Below are 15,463 nucleotides of genomic sequence, written 5' to 3' on the forward strand. Positions count from 1 at the left end.
CTTGTGATTGGTCTGTTGATATTTTCTGTTTCTTCCTGATTCAGTCTTGGAAGGTTATACCTTTCTAAGAATTTGTCCATTTCTTCCAGGTTGTCCATTTTATTGGCATAAAGTTGCTTGTAGTAGTCTCTTAGGATGTTTTGTATTTCTGCGGTGTCTGTTGTAACTTCTCCTTTTTCATTTCTGATTTTATTGATTTGAGTCCTCTCCCTCTTTTTCTTGATGAGTCTGGCTAATGGCTTATCAATTTTGTTTATCTTCTCAAAGAACCAACTTTTAGTTTTATTGATCTTTGCTATTGTTTTCTTTGTTTCTATTTCATTTATTTCTGCTCTGATCTTTATGATTTCTTTCCTTCTGCTAACTTTGGGTTTTGTTTGTTCTTCTTTCTCTAGTTTCTTTAGGTGTAAGGTTAGATTGTTTACTTGAGATTTTTCTTGTTTCTTTAGGTAGGCTTGTATAGCTATAAACTTCCCTCTTAGAACCGCTTTTGCTGCATCCCATAGGTTTTGGGTCGTCGTGTTTTCATTGTCATTTGTCTCTAGGTATTTTTTTATTTCCTGTTTGATTTCTACAGTGATCTCTTGGTTATTTAGTAACGTATTGTTTAGCCTCCATGTGTTTGTCTTTTTTACGTTTTTTTCCCTGTAATTCATTTCTAATCTCATAGCGTTGTGGTCAGAAAAGATGCTTGATATGATTTCAATCTTCTTAAATTTACTGAGGCTTGATTTGTGACCCAAGATGTGATCTATCCTGGAGAATGTTCCGTGTGCACTTGAGAAGAACGTGTAATCTGCCGTTTTTGGATGGAATGTCCTATATATATCAATTAAATCTATCTGGTCTATTGTGTCATTTAAAGCTTCTGTTTCCTTATTTATTTTCATTTTGGATGATCTGTCCATTGGCGTAAGTGAGGTGTTAAAGTCCCCCACTATTATTGTGTTACTGTCAATTTCCTCTTTTATAGCTGTTAGCAGTTGCCTTATGTATTGAGGTGCTCCTATGTTGGGTGCATATATATTTATAATTGTTATATCTTCTTCTTGGATTGATCCCTGGATCATTATGTAGTGTCCTTCCTTGTCTCTTGTAACATTCTTTATTTTAAAGTCTATTTTATCTGATATGAGTATAGCTACTCCAGCTTTCTTTTGATTTCCATTTGCATGGAATATCTTTTTCCATCCCCTCACTTTCAGTCTGTATGTGTCCCTAGGTCTGAAGTGGGTCTCTTGTAGACAGCATATATATGGGTCTTGTTTTTGTATCCATTCAGCCAGTCTATGTCTTTTGGTTGGGGCATTTAATCCATTCACGTTTAAGGTAATTATCGATATGTATGTTCCTATGACCATTTTCTTAATTGTTTTGGGTTTGTTTTTGTAGGTCCTTTTCTTCTCTTGTGTTTCCCACTTAGAGAAGTTCCTTTAGCATTTGTTGTAGAGCTGGTTTGGTGGTGCTGAATTCTCTTAGCTTTTGCTTGTCTGTAAAGCTTTTGATTTCTCCATCAAATCTAAATGAGATCCTTGCTGGGTAGAGTAATCTTGGTTGTAGGTTCTTCCCTTTCATCACTTTAAGTATATCATGCCACTCCCTTCTGGCTTGCAGAGTTTCTGCTGAGAAATCAGCTGTTAACCTTATGGGGGTTCCCTTGTATGTTATTTGTCGTTTTTCCCTTGCTGCTTTCAGTAATTTTTCTTTGTCTTTAATTTTTGCCACTTTGATTACTATGTGTCTCGGCGTGTTTCTCCTTGGGTTTATTCTGTATGGGACTCTCTGCGCTTCCTGGACTTGGGTGGCTATTTCCCTTCCCATGTTAGGGAAGTTTTCGACTATAATCTCTTCAAATATTTTCTCTGGTCCTTTCTCTCTCTCTTCTCCTTCTGGGACCCCTATAATGCGAATGTTGTTGCGTTTAATGTTGTCCCAGAGGTCTCTTAGGCTGTCTTCATTTCTTTTCATTCTTTTTTCTTTAGTCTCTTCCGCAGCAGTGAATTCCACCATTCTGTCTTCCAGGTCACTTATCCGTTCTTCTGCCTCAGTTATTCTGCTATTGATTCCTTCTAGTGTAGTTTTCATTTCAGTTATTGTATTGGTCATCTCTGTTTGTTTGTTCTTTAATTCTTCTAGGTCTTTGTTAATCATTTCTTGCATCTTCTCAATCTTTGCCTCCATTCTTATTCCGAGGTCCTGGATCATCTTCACTATCATTATTCTGAATTCTTTTTCTGGAAGGTTGCCTATCTCCACTTCATTTAGTTGTTTTTCTGGGGTTTTTTCTTGTTCCTTCATCTGGTACATAGCCCTCTGCCTTTTCATCTTCTCTGTCTTTCTGTAACTGTGGTTTTTGGTCCACAGGCTGCAGGATTGTAGTTTTTCTTGCTTCTGTTGTCTGCCCTCTGGTGGTTGAGGCTAAGAGGGTTGATGGGAGGCTCTGGTGGTGGGTAGAGCTGACTGTTGCTGTGGCGGTCAGAGCTCAGTAAAACCTTAATCCACTTGACTGTTGATGGGTGGGGCTGGGTTCCCTCCCTGTTGGTTGTTTTGCCTGAGGCAACCCAACACTGGAGCCTACCCGTGCTCTTTGGTGGGATTAATGGCAGACTCTGGGAGGGCTCACGCCAAGGAGAACTTCCCAGGACCTCTGCTGCCAGTGTCCTTATCCCCACGGTGAAACAGAGCCACCACTTGTCTCTGCAGGAGACCCCCCAACACCAGCAGGTACGTCTGGTTCAGTCTCCCCCAGGGTCACTGCTCCTTCCCCTGGGTCCCGATGCACACATTACTTTGTGTGTGCCCTCCAAGAGTGGGGTCTCTGTTTCCCCCAGTCCTGTCACAGTCCTGCAATCAATTCCCACTAGACTTCAAAGTCTGATTCTCTAGGAATTCCTCCTCCCGTTGCCGGACCCCCAGGTTGGGAAGCCTGACGTGGGGCTCAGAACCTTCACTCCAGTGGGTGGACTTCTGTGGTATAAGTGTTCGCCAGTCTGTGAGTCACCCACCCAGCAGTTATGGGATTTGATTTTACTCTGATTGCGCCCCTCCTACCGTCTCACTGTGGCTTCTCCTCTGTCCTTGGACGTGGGGTATCCTCCTTGGTGAAGTCCAGGGTCTTCCTGTCAATGATTGTCCAGCAGCCAGTTGTGATTCTGGTGCTCTCGCAAGAGGGAGTGAGAGCACGTCCTTCTACTCCGCCATCTTGGTTAATCTCCTTCTTCTCAAGTGTTTTTAATCTCTCCAGATCAGAGTTCTAGTTTTGCAAACTCTCTTATGGTTCATAAACTGCTCTATAAACATTTTAGAAAACTTAGCACAGAACATTCTCTAATAGGCTTCGGAGTCATCTCGAAATAATTTCCCTTAATTAGATATAATGGATTGTCTGGTGGACTGTACCACTCTGTTTGGCCTGGCAGAGGTAATTAGCCATGAACAATTGTACTTGGCCATTTTTTATTATGCAAGTGTGAGAATTATGCTTTTATTTTTTACAGCTGCCATTTGATGAAACTAAAGACTTTATTCAAGTGAATACCAAATTGTTGTTTTTGTTTTTGTTTCTTTCAAAATGCCTATTTAAAATCAGAACACCTTCATTTGAGGTCTGCCCAGTCACCACCCCACCCCAGCCCTCACTGGCCATAAGATCCTGACAAATCCCTCACACTGTGTGTTTTCTGAGCTATAAAAAGGGGTTAGTGATACTCACAGGATTAACTGAAATCGCATCACGATTGCTTTTAATAAATAATGCCATGTCATGTTGTCTATAGGAAATAATAACGAGACTTGCTGGGCCCTTGAATAAGCAGTGTTTTTCAGAGTGCGTTGCAGCCCATTACCGGGTCCTGAAATCGATTTACTGGGTTGAGATGAATAGTTTAAAGAAAGGGAAATAGAATGGGATAGAAAACATGAGTATGCTCACAGGTAGTAAGGTAGTAAGTGTTGTTTCACTGAAGCTTGTGAAGGATGTGTACGGTTGTGCTGTTTATTATATTTTTTACCGTGGATCAAGGACACCAGTGTTTAAGAGCCGCTGGGGAAGATGTGCCTTATACAATGGAAGCAACATCAGTTTCTGAGCAATTTTATCCACGAGGAAAGTTTCTTGGGACTTCCCTGGTGACACAGTGGTTAAGAAGCCTCCTGCCAATGCAGGGGACACGAGTTCAAGCCCTGGTCCGGGAAGATCCCACATGCCGCGGAGCAACTAAGCCCGTGCGCCGCAACTACTGAGCCTGCGCTTTGGAGCCCGCGAGCCACAACTACTGAGCGCATGTGCCACAACTACTGAAGCCCGCACGCCTAGAGCCCGTGCTCTACAACAAGAGAAGCCAACGCAATGAGAAGCCCGCGCACCACAATGGAGAGCAGCCCCCGCTGGCCGCAACTAGAGAAAGCCTGTGTGCGGCAATGAAGACCCAATGCAGCCAAAAATAAATAAATAAATAAATTTATTTTTTTAAAAAAAGTTTTTTATAACTTTTCTAGCTGCCTTCCTCTGAGTTTGTATTGAAGACAAAATAGTTTTTTGAAGTCTTAATCCCATATAATCTTAATCAGATTTATTCAATAACAGTTCTGAAAGCACAGTATGTTCTGTCTTTAGCAGACACTGTTGCCCATCTAATTGCCAAACCTCTACATCTCTTTTCCCTTGTTGCTACCTCTGGAGCTCTCCCATAAAACTCAGGGAAGACTGGCCCTATCTTCAGTTCCAGGGATAAAAGCCCGACAGGTCTAAGCCAACCATAATGGTTTCATTTCCCTTGATGGTGATTGGTTTAGGAATGGATATGATATAATAATTCCGGCTGGCAAGATATGAAGGCCGCTTCTGAGAATTATTTCCTTGCTGATAAAAACAAGTCACAAGAAAAGGTTTCCCCTTCTCCTTCTTCCACTAGATGTGTCATGTAATAATGCCTGGGTCTGTGATAGGCAACTTTTCAGTCTAGAGGAAACAGCTGAGGACATCTCAGGGGATGGCAGAGCTGAAAGAAGGAGTTAACCTGGGTCTTTTACAATGATGTTGAGTCCTAAACTTTACCTGTCATGGGAATTCCCTGGCGGTCCAGTGGTTAGGACTCTGTGCTTCCACTGCAGGGGGCCTGGGTTCGATCCCTGGTCGGGGAACTAAGATCCCACAAGCCAAAAAAAAAATTTACCCATTCTGAAGCTGTTCTACCTGTACCTCTGGCTTCATTTCTGAGTTAATACATATTCTTTGTGGTTTAAGACATTTTGTGACAGGGTTTTCTGTTGTTTGCCACTGGAAATATAATAGCTAGTATACCCAGAATAACATCTTGATTATGTTCCTAAGAAATGTAACTAAACCCTGTCACTGCATATCCTTAGACTATATTGAGCTTTACCACATGACTGTTTAAGACCTGAGAGCCAGGTGTGAGTCAGAAGGTTCATATCATCTGCTTCTAAATCATTATAGCTCATACCCTTTGGAGTCATCTCCCTACAGAGGTTGTTGGTATAGATGTGTGAGATTCTTAATGCCTCATGTAGGTTTTGTGCTTTTTGAAGCAATTTTACGTCTATTTTTATTGAGCATTTATTAATTAAAAATTATATATTGGGCACCTACAAATGCCAGATATTAGGTATTGGAGATACAGTGATGAGTACGATCAACATAGTTCGTCTTCACTGTGTGCCTCAAATCAAGTTATTCTCGTTAACTTTGTAAAGTACGGCAGCTATTATGAAATTTATTAATTTGTCCATTTATTCATTAATTCATGTTTTGATGCGATTCTGGTATGTACAAGGCACTGTGCCAGGGAATGCAGTGGTAAGCAAAACAGACACGACTCTACTTGGAGCTTAAAACTGAGCCCTTCGTGATCATCTTACAAGGTAGTTCATATTATTAATTCATTCACTCAACAAATATTTATAAGATACTTTCTATGTGCTAAGTACAGATGAGAAAACTGAAGCCAGAGAGGTGAAATGACTTAATCAACATAATACTAATTAGTGAGAAGGTACGGTCTAGAACAGAGAAATCTTCTGTGATTCAAGTGACCTCCTCAGCTTGATCACATTGCCTTTTAAACAATGCAAAGGACAATGAGAATTACTTCCTAAGCACATCTTGTCAAGTTTGTGAAAGAATCAGCATCAACACTGTCCTCTCAAACAAAGCACAGAAAGTCAAGCTGGAAAATTCCTCTGAACTTTAAATGTGACATTTACTTTTGTATCCCAGGGTGCAAAATGATCCCAAATATTTTTAGCTCAAAAGACTGGGGCTCCATCAAAATGTAAGGTTTGCAAATGAATAAATAGGATGATTAGGGTGCTTAGAGAAAAGCAAAAATTCTAGAAATTATGGAGAAAAGAACACAGGACAGTGCCTATGCAACTGTTCACTTCAAGTAGATCTATGTCTATATGGTATTTCCCCAAAGAGTCCATGTATCCCATCTGGCTGTGTTGTTGGAGTTCCTGTGATTGTCTTGTTTGTACCTTTTTTTCTCCTCAAACCTCTCTTCAGATTCCTCACTTTTTCTAATGTCATTCTTGACCTGGCTCTATTCAACATCATTGACTCAGATTCTGATTCAGAAGGACAAGGAAGGATGCTTTAAGGCCATCAAATATAGAACTTTTAATGCTTAAGCGGTTTTAAGTTTCTAAGTACAGTAGTCCCCCCTTATCTGTGGTTCTGCTTTCTGCCATTTCAGTTACCATGCTCAATCATGGTCTGAAAATATTAAATGGAAAATCCCAGAAATAAGCAAATCATAAGTTTTAAATTGCAGCGCCGTTCTGAGTAGTGTGACGGAATCTCGCACCACTGTACTTTGTTCTGCCCAGGATCCCCAACCATTGCCATCATCTGCTCCTGACGTGCAACCATCAGTGATCTAGGAACACCCAAAGCAGATAATCCTCCTTCTGACATATTGCCCAAAGGTCAATAGTAGCCTAAAGATATGTCAGAGTGCCTTTGTCATTCATCTCATTTCATCTCTGCAGTAGGCATTTTATCATCTCACATCATCACAAGAAGAAGAAGAAAGAGTAAAGTAAAAAAAAAAGCTAGTTTGAGAGAGGGAGTCCATATTCACATAATTTTTATTAAGTATATTGTTATAGTTCTATTTTATTATTATTGTTGTTAATTTCTTACTGTGCCTAATTTATAAATTAAACTCTATCATAAATATGTATTTACAGGAAAAAACATAGTATAAATAGTGTTTGTTACCATCATGATTTCAGAATCCCCTGGGGGTCTTGGAACATATCACCCATGGATAAGGGGGAACTACTATATCATAAATTCTCATAATTTGGAAACAGAGTTGGAAAATAACCACTTTCTGAAATGGTAACAAGCATTAAGACAATATGACATTAGTCACCTAGTGGAAATATTCCTAGGAAGTAGCATACCTAAGAGAAGAAGGACAGTGATGAAAGAAGAAAGCAAAAAACGTTGCATAAATCAAAGAAAGAAAGAAGCCAGGGGAAGGAGGTAGAGGATCAGTGAGAATATGGAATGAGAGGGTCACCTTTGTACCTGGAGATGAGTTGGTCCCAGTAAGTAAAGGTGGTACCACGAGGTCTGGCCTTTCTGATTTGCACGTGGATTCCAGGTGGCTCTGCGAGTGAGCGAGCCCTTGGGAGAGAGTTGACAGGGAGGCTTCCTGTCAGATGACTGGTTCTATTGGAGTCATCTCTCGCTGCTCAGAACACATGTACTATTTTGTCCCTCCATTCTGCCTGGCATGTAGTTAGTTATAAGTTGAATGAATGGACCGCCTGGAATCTTTTAGACTGTACTCTAAAAGGATTGGCTCATTCTAGTTCTATTCACATATTTATAGCTCTAAAGATAATTCCTGGACATGGCAGAGAGTCAATGAATGTTCTTGAATGTTCAGTCAATGAAATGGACATGGGTGTGGGTGTGACTAAAACTCAACTACAGAGGTAAAAAGTTGAAATGCATCATTCTGTTTTTATTGCATTTAACTTCATAGTAGTTGTTGCTTCTGTTGTTGTGGTTATTACCTTTCAAGTTAGCAAATCATCAAATAGTGCAATATTGGAAAACTAGTTTTCTAATTGGGGCAGAGAAGGGTGAAAGCAACAAGATAGTGACAAAATAATCATCAATGGAAACTCACTCTGGTCCATGTGACCTGCTTGGGCAGGAGCATATGTGGGCAGACCAGGCAGCCTGAAGGATTTTTATTATTATTATTTTTGCTTGAATTAATTTATTGTTCTTTTCATAAAACAGTTATCATAGGTTTCTTGGTTGTGTCCCTGGTCAAATATAAGCCAGAGTATACATATACATTTCAGTTTGTACCCAGTTAGAAATATGCCCATTTTCATAGAATATGAAATCAATGTCAAGGTCATACATAATTTTCTGATCAAAAACAGTGGCACCAGTGTATTATTGCATAGCTGGGTTCTCAACTAATTGTGTCGAAACAAAGAGCTTGGACTCTGGAACCAGAATGCCTGAGCTTGAATCTCAGCTCTGTCTCTTACTAGCTCCGTGATAAAGTGCTTAGCCTCTCTGTGCCTTAGTTTCCTAATATATAAATTGGAAATGATAATAGCTCTGCCTCATAGCGTCATTGTGAGGATTTAATGAATTAATATGTGTTAAGTTGTTAGAACGGTGTCTGACACATAATAACTGTTGGATATTATTATTAACAATCAAACATTATTAATATTAACATCAAGATTTGATAAAATATTAATACTATTATATTAAAAATTTAGAATCACTACATACTGTAGCATTAGCAAATGTTGATCAAGAAAGTATACAATGATAAATGCTTTTACAAATTAAGTCATGCTTTTAAATAAACTTACATTTTATTAATAGTATTTATATCTACATTTGAAACAGCAATACTGAAAATTTATGAATATACTGGATATATCTGTGTATACCTATGCATATATATGTATTTACATATATTGCATTGTTCATTCAGTCTTCACATGAAGCATGGTGAGTATATGAATTTGTAACCCTTGAGGTGTCCACAGAATGTGCAGCCCTCAGTTTGGGAACTACTAGCTTTTTAAACTTAAATGCTTACTCTATACATAAGTCATACAAATTAGTACAGATCCTTTCTGAAAGAAATTTCATTGAATCTGAAAGAAATCAGGCTGCAGTTTGTTAAGAATCGAATACACTTAAGTATAGTTAAGAAACAACCAATAGAACTGGTATAGTATCTCCCTTAGGCTAGTGGGGTTCGCTCCATGTTACCAGGGGTCTCTTGGATCTGACAGAAGTGGAGGGATAACCAGGGGCAATTTTGTGAATGGAGGTAGTGTAGAGAGCAGAGTGGTTAAAAGCCCATGGCAACCCTTTGAGGAAGATGGTAATATTGTCCTCCTTTACAGATAAGAAAACAGACTCAGAGGGTTCACCAACTTGCTCAAAGTCTTTCAGTAGAGCTGAGATTCATATCTAAGACCAGCTGATGCCAGAGCACCATACTTTTAGGCTATAGTTCTTCCAATAATGGCTCTTATTTTAAGATAGCCTCAGGGTTGTGCAAGTTTTTTTGTTATATTTTTATTTTGCTCTATCCCCAGAACACACCAAATCAATGTAATGCAGATGGAGACAACAGAAGAATAAATATAGCTATTCATTATAGTAGCCAGCAGTAAGGAAGGGTCTGGGATCTTCCATGAAATGCCTTACAAGTCAGAGACTAAAATCTAGGTTATTTGAATCGGTTACTTGGGCATCACTGGTCATTAAAGATTAGGCCTGCTTCAGTGCCTACAGGCGGGGGATAAAACAGGCAAGGTGAACCTAAGTCTCCATTGCAAAGGTGCTGGTGGTGGAGCTGATGAAGTGGTAAGAAAGAGGCCATTCTAAGTGATAGGTTATCTTTCAAAGGAGGGAATAGTAGTGGATAAGGAAAGACCCTATCAAGATCAAGGAATGCATGTCTAAAGGGGAAGAGAAGCAGGCTCCTTGAGCACAGGAAAGCAAGGAGACTGAGGCTGGGAGCTGGTATCCATTAATTCCCTGGGGAGGCCTGTGCCGTAGGGGAGTATGTGGAGGAAGGGTGGCCCTTAATAATGTGTCTATTCTTTTTCTAATCTTTTTTTTTTAATTGAAGTGTGGTTGATTTACAATGTTATGTTAGTTTCAGGTGTAGAGCAAAGTGATTCAGTTATACATACATATATATCTATTTTTTTTTCAGATTCTTTTCTCTTATAGGTTATTACAAAATACTGAGTATAGTTCAGTAAGCGTCTATTCTTTAGCTGCTCTATGCTCTAGGATGGCATTTGGATGTCTGGTCTTAGGCCAGTACTCTCTAAATTTACCTCTTATAATTGGCATGTGGCCTGTGGTTTCCTCTCCTATTCCTGTGGTTTCCTCTCTCTTCTATTCCTGTGGTTTCCTCTCTCTTCTATTCCTCCCTCTCCCCAGCCTGTTTCAGGGTTTTCTTCCTTTGAGAATTCCAGAGAACACTCTCCTATTGCCTTATTTTATCAAATGTTATCCCTGTGAGTGAGGTTTGTTAAGCCCCTTCCCTTTGTCTCAAGTACCTGGTCTGAGCTCCTGATGACTGTAAAGAAGCAACAATAAGTGAAGATGAACAATTATTCACTGAGCATCTACTATGTGTAAGGCCCTGGGAATGCCGTGATCAATGAAACATAGTCTTTCCCTTAAGGAGGCGACACCCCCTTATGTAGGTGACCTTTTAAGAGGGGAAAACACAATTACGAACAAATGTACGTAATACAGTGTAAGAATATACTGTTAAGAATATGTGCAGTGCTGACTATGAACGGGTCTTTCTCAAGGGCCCCTCATTCCGTCTCAGGGGAATTATGCCTGCCTAAGAGGTCAGTGTGGGTCATTCCCTGGCAGCTGGGCAGTGGTCAGAACATAGGAGTGGAGAGTGAGGGGATGAGTCAGGGCCTGTGAGCTGATGCCACCTCTTCTTCTTCTTCTTTTTTTTTTTCGCCTCGCTGCGCGGCTCGTGGGATCTTAGTTCCCTGACCAGGGATTGAACCCGGGCCTTCAGCAGTGAAAGTGAGAAGTCCTAACCACTGGATCGCCAGGGAATTCCCTGATGCCACCTCTTCGAACAAAGGACTGTGTTGGCCCAGGGTTGGCCCCTGTGTCTCCCTAATTAGCCCTTTAGCTTTATGGAAGTGCAGAAGAAACAAAAGTTACAACATGTAAGATAATTATGCTTTCTCCTTGTAAAGAGAGCATTTCTTGATATTATCTCCTCTTCTTCCTCTTCTAATTTAGATTAAAACTGGGTGGGTTAGTCTGTAAAACTTTTTTGAAGACGATTTAAGAAGAAACTGGATGGAAACCTGTCCGGCAGATAGTTAGGGGATTATTCTGAAGAGATGATTGTTCCCAGAGCCCGGATCCTGAATGCTCAGGGAAGCATCTGAGAATTAGGAACAATAGGGACGGAAGAGACACTCACCACAGGGTACATCGACCCGGAAGTTGCTGCAAGAGCCTGGACACTCCCCACCCCAGGAACACTTGAGGAGAAGATGATTTTGCAAACAGGAAGAACCAAAACTTGGCACCAACCTTTGGAAATACAGGTTAACTGATGCCAATAGATAGCAATGAGAATGCTTCAGAATAAGAACTTGGTAAATAATGGGAAGAATCGACCTACCTTTGAGAAATCCTCTGCCTAAGCATCATGTATTAAAGTATCTCTGTGTATTGCAAAGTTAAAGGAGGAATATTAAAATACTCTGTAGATAGCCTCCTGTTTAGAGAAGGATGCCAATATGAAAAATTACCAAAACATCGACAGAAAAGAAATAGTTCTTAAGAAGATGTAGGGTCTTTTTTCCTTTAGCTATTTTTCTTTTTTTATTTTCTGGGAGAGATAACTTCAAACAGAAATGGAATTTCCTGAAATGGGAACTTGCAAAAGTCTCTGAACTCCCCAAGGAAGAGAGCTGACTCAAGATTCAGAAATAGCAGAAAAGGAAAAGTGGCTTCAGAAAGCCCTTGGCCCACTTGTATATGGATGGGAGAGTTGCTTTGGGGCTGTCATAGTAAGAGGAACTATATAAAATATGAATCAGCAAAGATACAACCAACTAGGCACTGTTTCTTTGCTTGTTCACCTAAAAGGAACTAGAAGAAACTGCGATTTAAAATTTTTGGTTGGTGGAGTTCCCAGAGTTGTGAATGGTGTCATTTGAAGTTAATAGATGTTTTTTGAACGTCTGTGCCCATCACCAGTGCTGTGGAGGTACACCAAGAACTCTAAGATAGGACTCATATTCTTTGGCCAGAGCTGGCATATGATTTGTGAGTGGGATGAAAATGTGTTGGGATTTTTGAATTAAAAAAAAAAAAAAACCCTGTCAGATAGCGTGATCATAATGTTATTCACAGATAATTGATAATTGATCTGACGTTTTGAGAATCCAGACCTTGCTTGGTGGCAGACGCAACATATCTAAGGCCCCCAAAGCGGATCTCTGAGATGTTATGTATTTTTCTCCCTGCTGTTTATTAAATAGTGACTGGAATTTGGGGATGGGGTGGGGAAAGGGGGAAGCCATGTATTAGGGAGAGAAGCCATTTCCAAACTGAGACTTTTGTTTACTGAGTATCTGGCTTTTGAACGAGAGAGTATTTAATCCAAAGTGAAACTGGTGGATTTCACAGATGTATTTATTCCTCTATAATTAAAAGATCAGTCTCATAGAGTTCTTTTCTTTAAAGATTATTCTACAATGTGAATAAACCATTCTCAGAAATGGCAGCTTCTCTTCTTCTGAACCCTTTCATCTCTTCCACAGCTGATTAAAAGGGCTGCTCATGGTCTTTCTCAGCTGCTTATAAGGAATAAAAAGCAAACCAGTGCAGCAGAAAGAGATGAATAAAGATTCCTTTGTTCCTGATCATGTGCCTGAAGAGAGAACACCACTGCCCTTGAGGCGCTCTCTCGAGTGGGTTCAGGATCTTCCCCCTTCCTGGAGCGGTCGGTCCGCACCATTCTCTCACAGCCCAGCATGAAACAGCAGCACTGTTCCCAGGCAGTGCCCCTGCCATCGGAGCTGCCACTGCCACCTCCGGTCCCCTTTTCCCAGACAACAGAGAGGAACTGCTAACAACACCGTGTATTTATTCCCTCTGCCCAGTGGAAACTGTTTCAAAGAAAGTAACAAGGATTACATGGCGTTAGAAGTTTCAAAAAATGGAAACACATTTAAAAACACAATTTGGCTGCATTATAGGAATGGAAATGGTGGCTATTTGGGGGAATCAATCAGCGAATTATTCGTCAGAGAGGGAAGGAGGCGGAGGAAAAGAGATCCCCGTATCTTCTTTCTCTGTGAGGCATCACCTGACCTTAGTTTGCACATCACATCTGAGTTCTCTGCCCAGTCAATTGATATGTTTGTTTTGATTTCCTAAGCTTTATGAATTTCTTGGAATAATAGGGCATCTGGTCTTTGAAATCTTAAAATTCTAATTTCTGTGGTTTTTCACTCTTCTCTTAGAAATCTTCATCATCTAGTTTCCTGGGGGACTCTTTATGGTTTTTTGATATGTTGATGATTTATTATCATTTGTAGCCCTGGCCCTGATGCAGAGCCTTACGTATACTAGATGCTCAATAAATGTTTCCTGAAGAAGTCAATGAATAGAAAAATAAAGAGGTCAAATATTGAACTGTTTAGTGAAAATCTGATGAGTAATCCTTTCTCCTTAGGAGTATTCTGGTCTTTCTCTAGGCTCAGATATTAGGCTCCTCTGAAAAAGGGGCTTATTTCCACTGGACTTTTACTGAGGTGGACCCCTGAAACATAAACTTTGGGAAAACGTTCAGTAGAATGGCCATGGGGGATAAGATTAGGGGAAAGATGGCCAGAGTAAATTTGGCCCCATTTTCCTCAGGAAAATCTTTGGCTATTTAGCTGCCTACCTGGGATTTACTAGGCTGTTAGTGCTTGAGTATAAAGAAAATAAAGGGAAACATTGGCAATCTAGTTTAAGCTACTGAAGAAGGTGCTTCTCTTGTGAAAGACCCAAATCTGTCCTTTTGTATCAATGGGACTAGGCATGATGGGAAGGTGGTGAATACCATGTCAGCCACCAGTACTGTTTCTGTGTGCTAGAATGGGGCACACTAACCATCTATCTCCTCCTAACAGTAGCAGTGGGTATGGACGGACGAGTAGCAATATCATTTTCTCCTCCAAGGTCATAACCAGGAGAGGGGCCTGCACTGGTTTTCTAGGGCTGCTATAACAAAGTATTGATACTATAGCTTGAGTGGCTTAAACAACAAAAATTTGGTTTCTCACAGTCCTAGAACCTAGAAGTCTGAGATCAAGATATTGGCAGGGTTGGTTTCTTCTGAGGCCTCTCTGTTTGGTGTGTAGATGGCCATCTTCTCTGTGTGTATCTGTGTCTAGATTTCCTTATAAGAAGAGGAAATATTGAATAGGGCCCACCCAGTCATATTGAATAGGGCCCACCCTAATGCCCTCATTTAACCTTAATTATCCCTTTAAAGGCCCTATTTCTAAATATAGTTATATTCTGTGGTACTGGGGGCGGGGGGCTAGGGCTTCAACATATGAATTTTGGGGGGACATAATTCAGTTCATAACAAGGCAGTAGCAGCCAGAACTGTGTTTACCATAGGATATAAGTTATTTTACCTCTGGAGGAAAATGAAGCTATGAAAATAGAGAATAGTTAACTACTAATTAGAAGCAAAAGTAACCAGAAATAGTTGATGTTGAAATAAAGCTGAGAAAGAGGCAATAATATAGCTGAGTGTGCTTAATTAAAGCAAAACAAAACAACCACACTTCTCTACATTGGGATGAAAAAGAGATTCCTAGCATGCAGCAAGAACAAGGGAATTTTCCCCTTAAACAATATAAAGCAGGCTACCATCTTACTGGGCCACTTGAGGCTTTTAAGAAAAGAGTGGTTGAAAAGGTGAAGGAAATTATAAAAGTGTAGGAAAACAAACTATGGAGAAAAGACAAAAAGAATCAAAATTGTTTAGCTCAATGAAAGCTGAGAGGTGAAAACAGAAGGCTCCATGATTTGAAGAATAGTAGGTGTCTTAGCTTGGGCTGCTATAACAAATCACCTTAGACTGGGTGGCTTGAACAACAGACATTTCTCAACGTTATGGAGGCTGAGAAGACTAAGATCTGGTGGGCAGCTCTGGTGTCTGGTGAGGACTTGCCTCCTGGTTTGCAGATGGCTGTTGTCTCCTTGCATCCTCACATGGCAGAGAGGAGAGGGGGGAGAGAGAGAGAGAGAGGAAGCTCTCATGTCTTCTTTTTTCAGGGCACTAATCCCATTTATGAGGGTTCCACCATCATGACCTAATTACCTGTTAAAGGTGCCACCTCCTAATACCATCACATTAATCGTATG

The sequence above is a fragment of the Balaenoptera acutorostrata genome, chromosome 11, assembly GCF_949987535.1.
Source record: "Balaenoptera acutorostrata chromosome 11, mBalAcu1.1, whole genome shotgun sequence".
NCBI lineage: Eukaryota > Metazoa > Chordata > Mammalia > Artiodactyla > Balaenopteridae > Balaenoptera > Balaenoptera acutorostrata.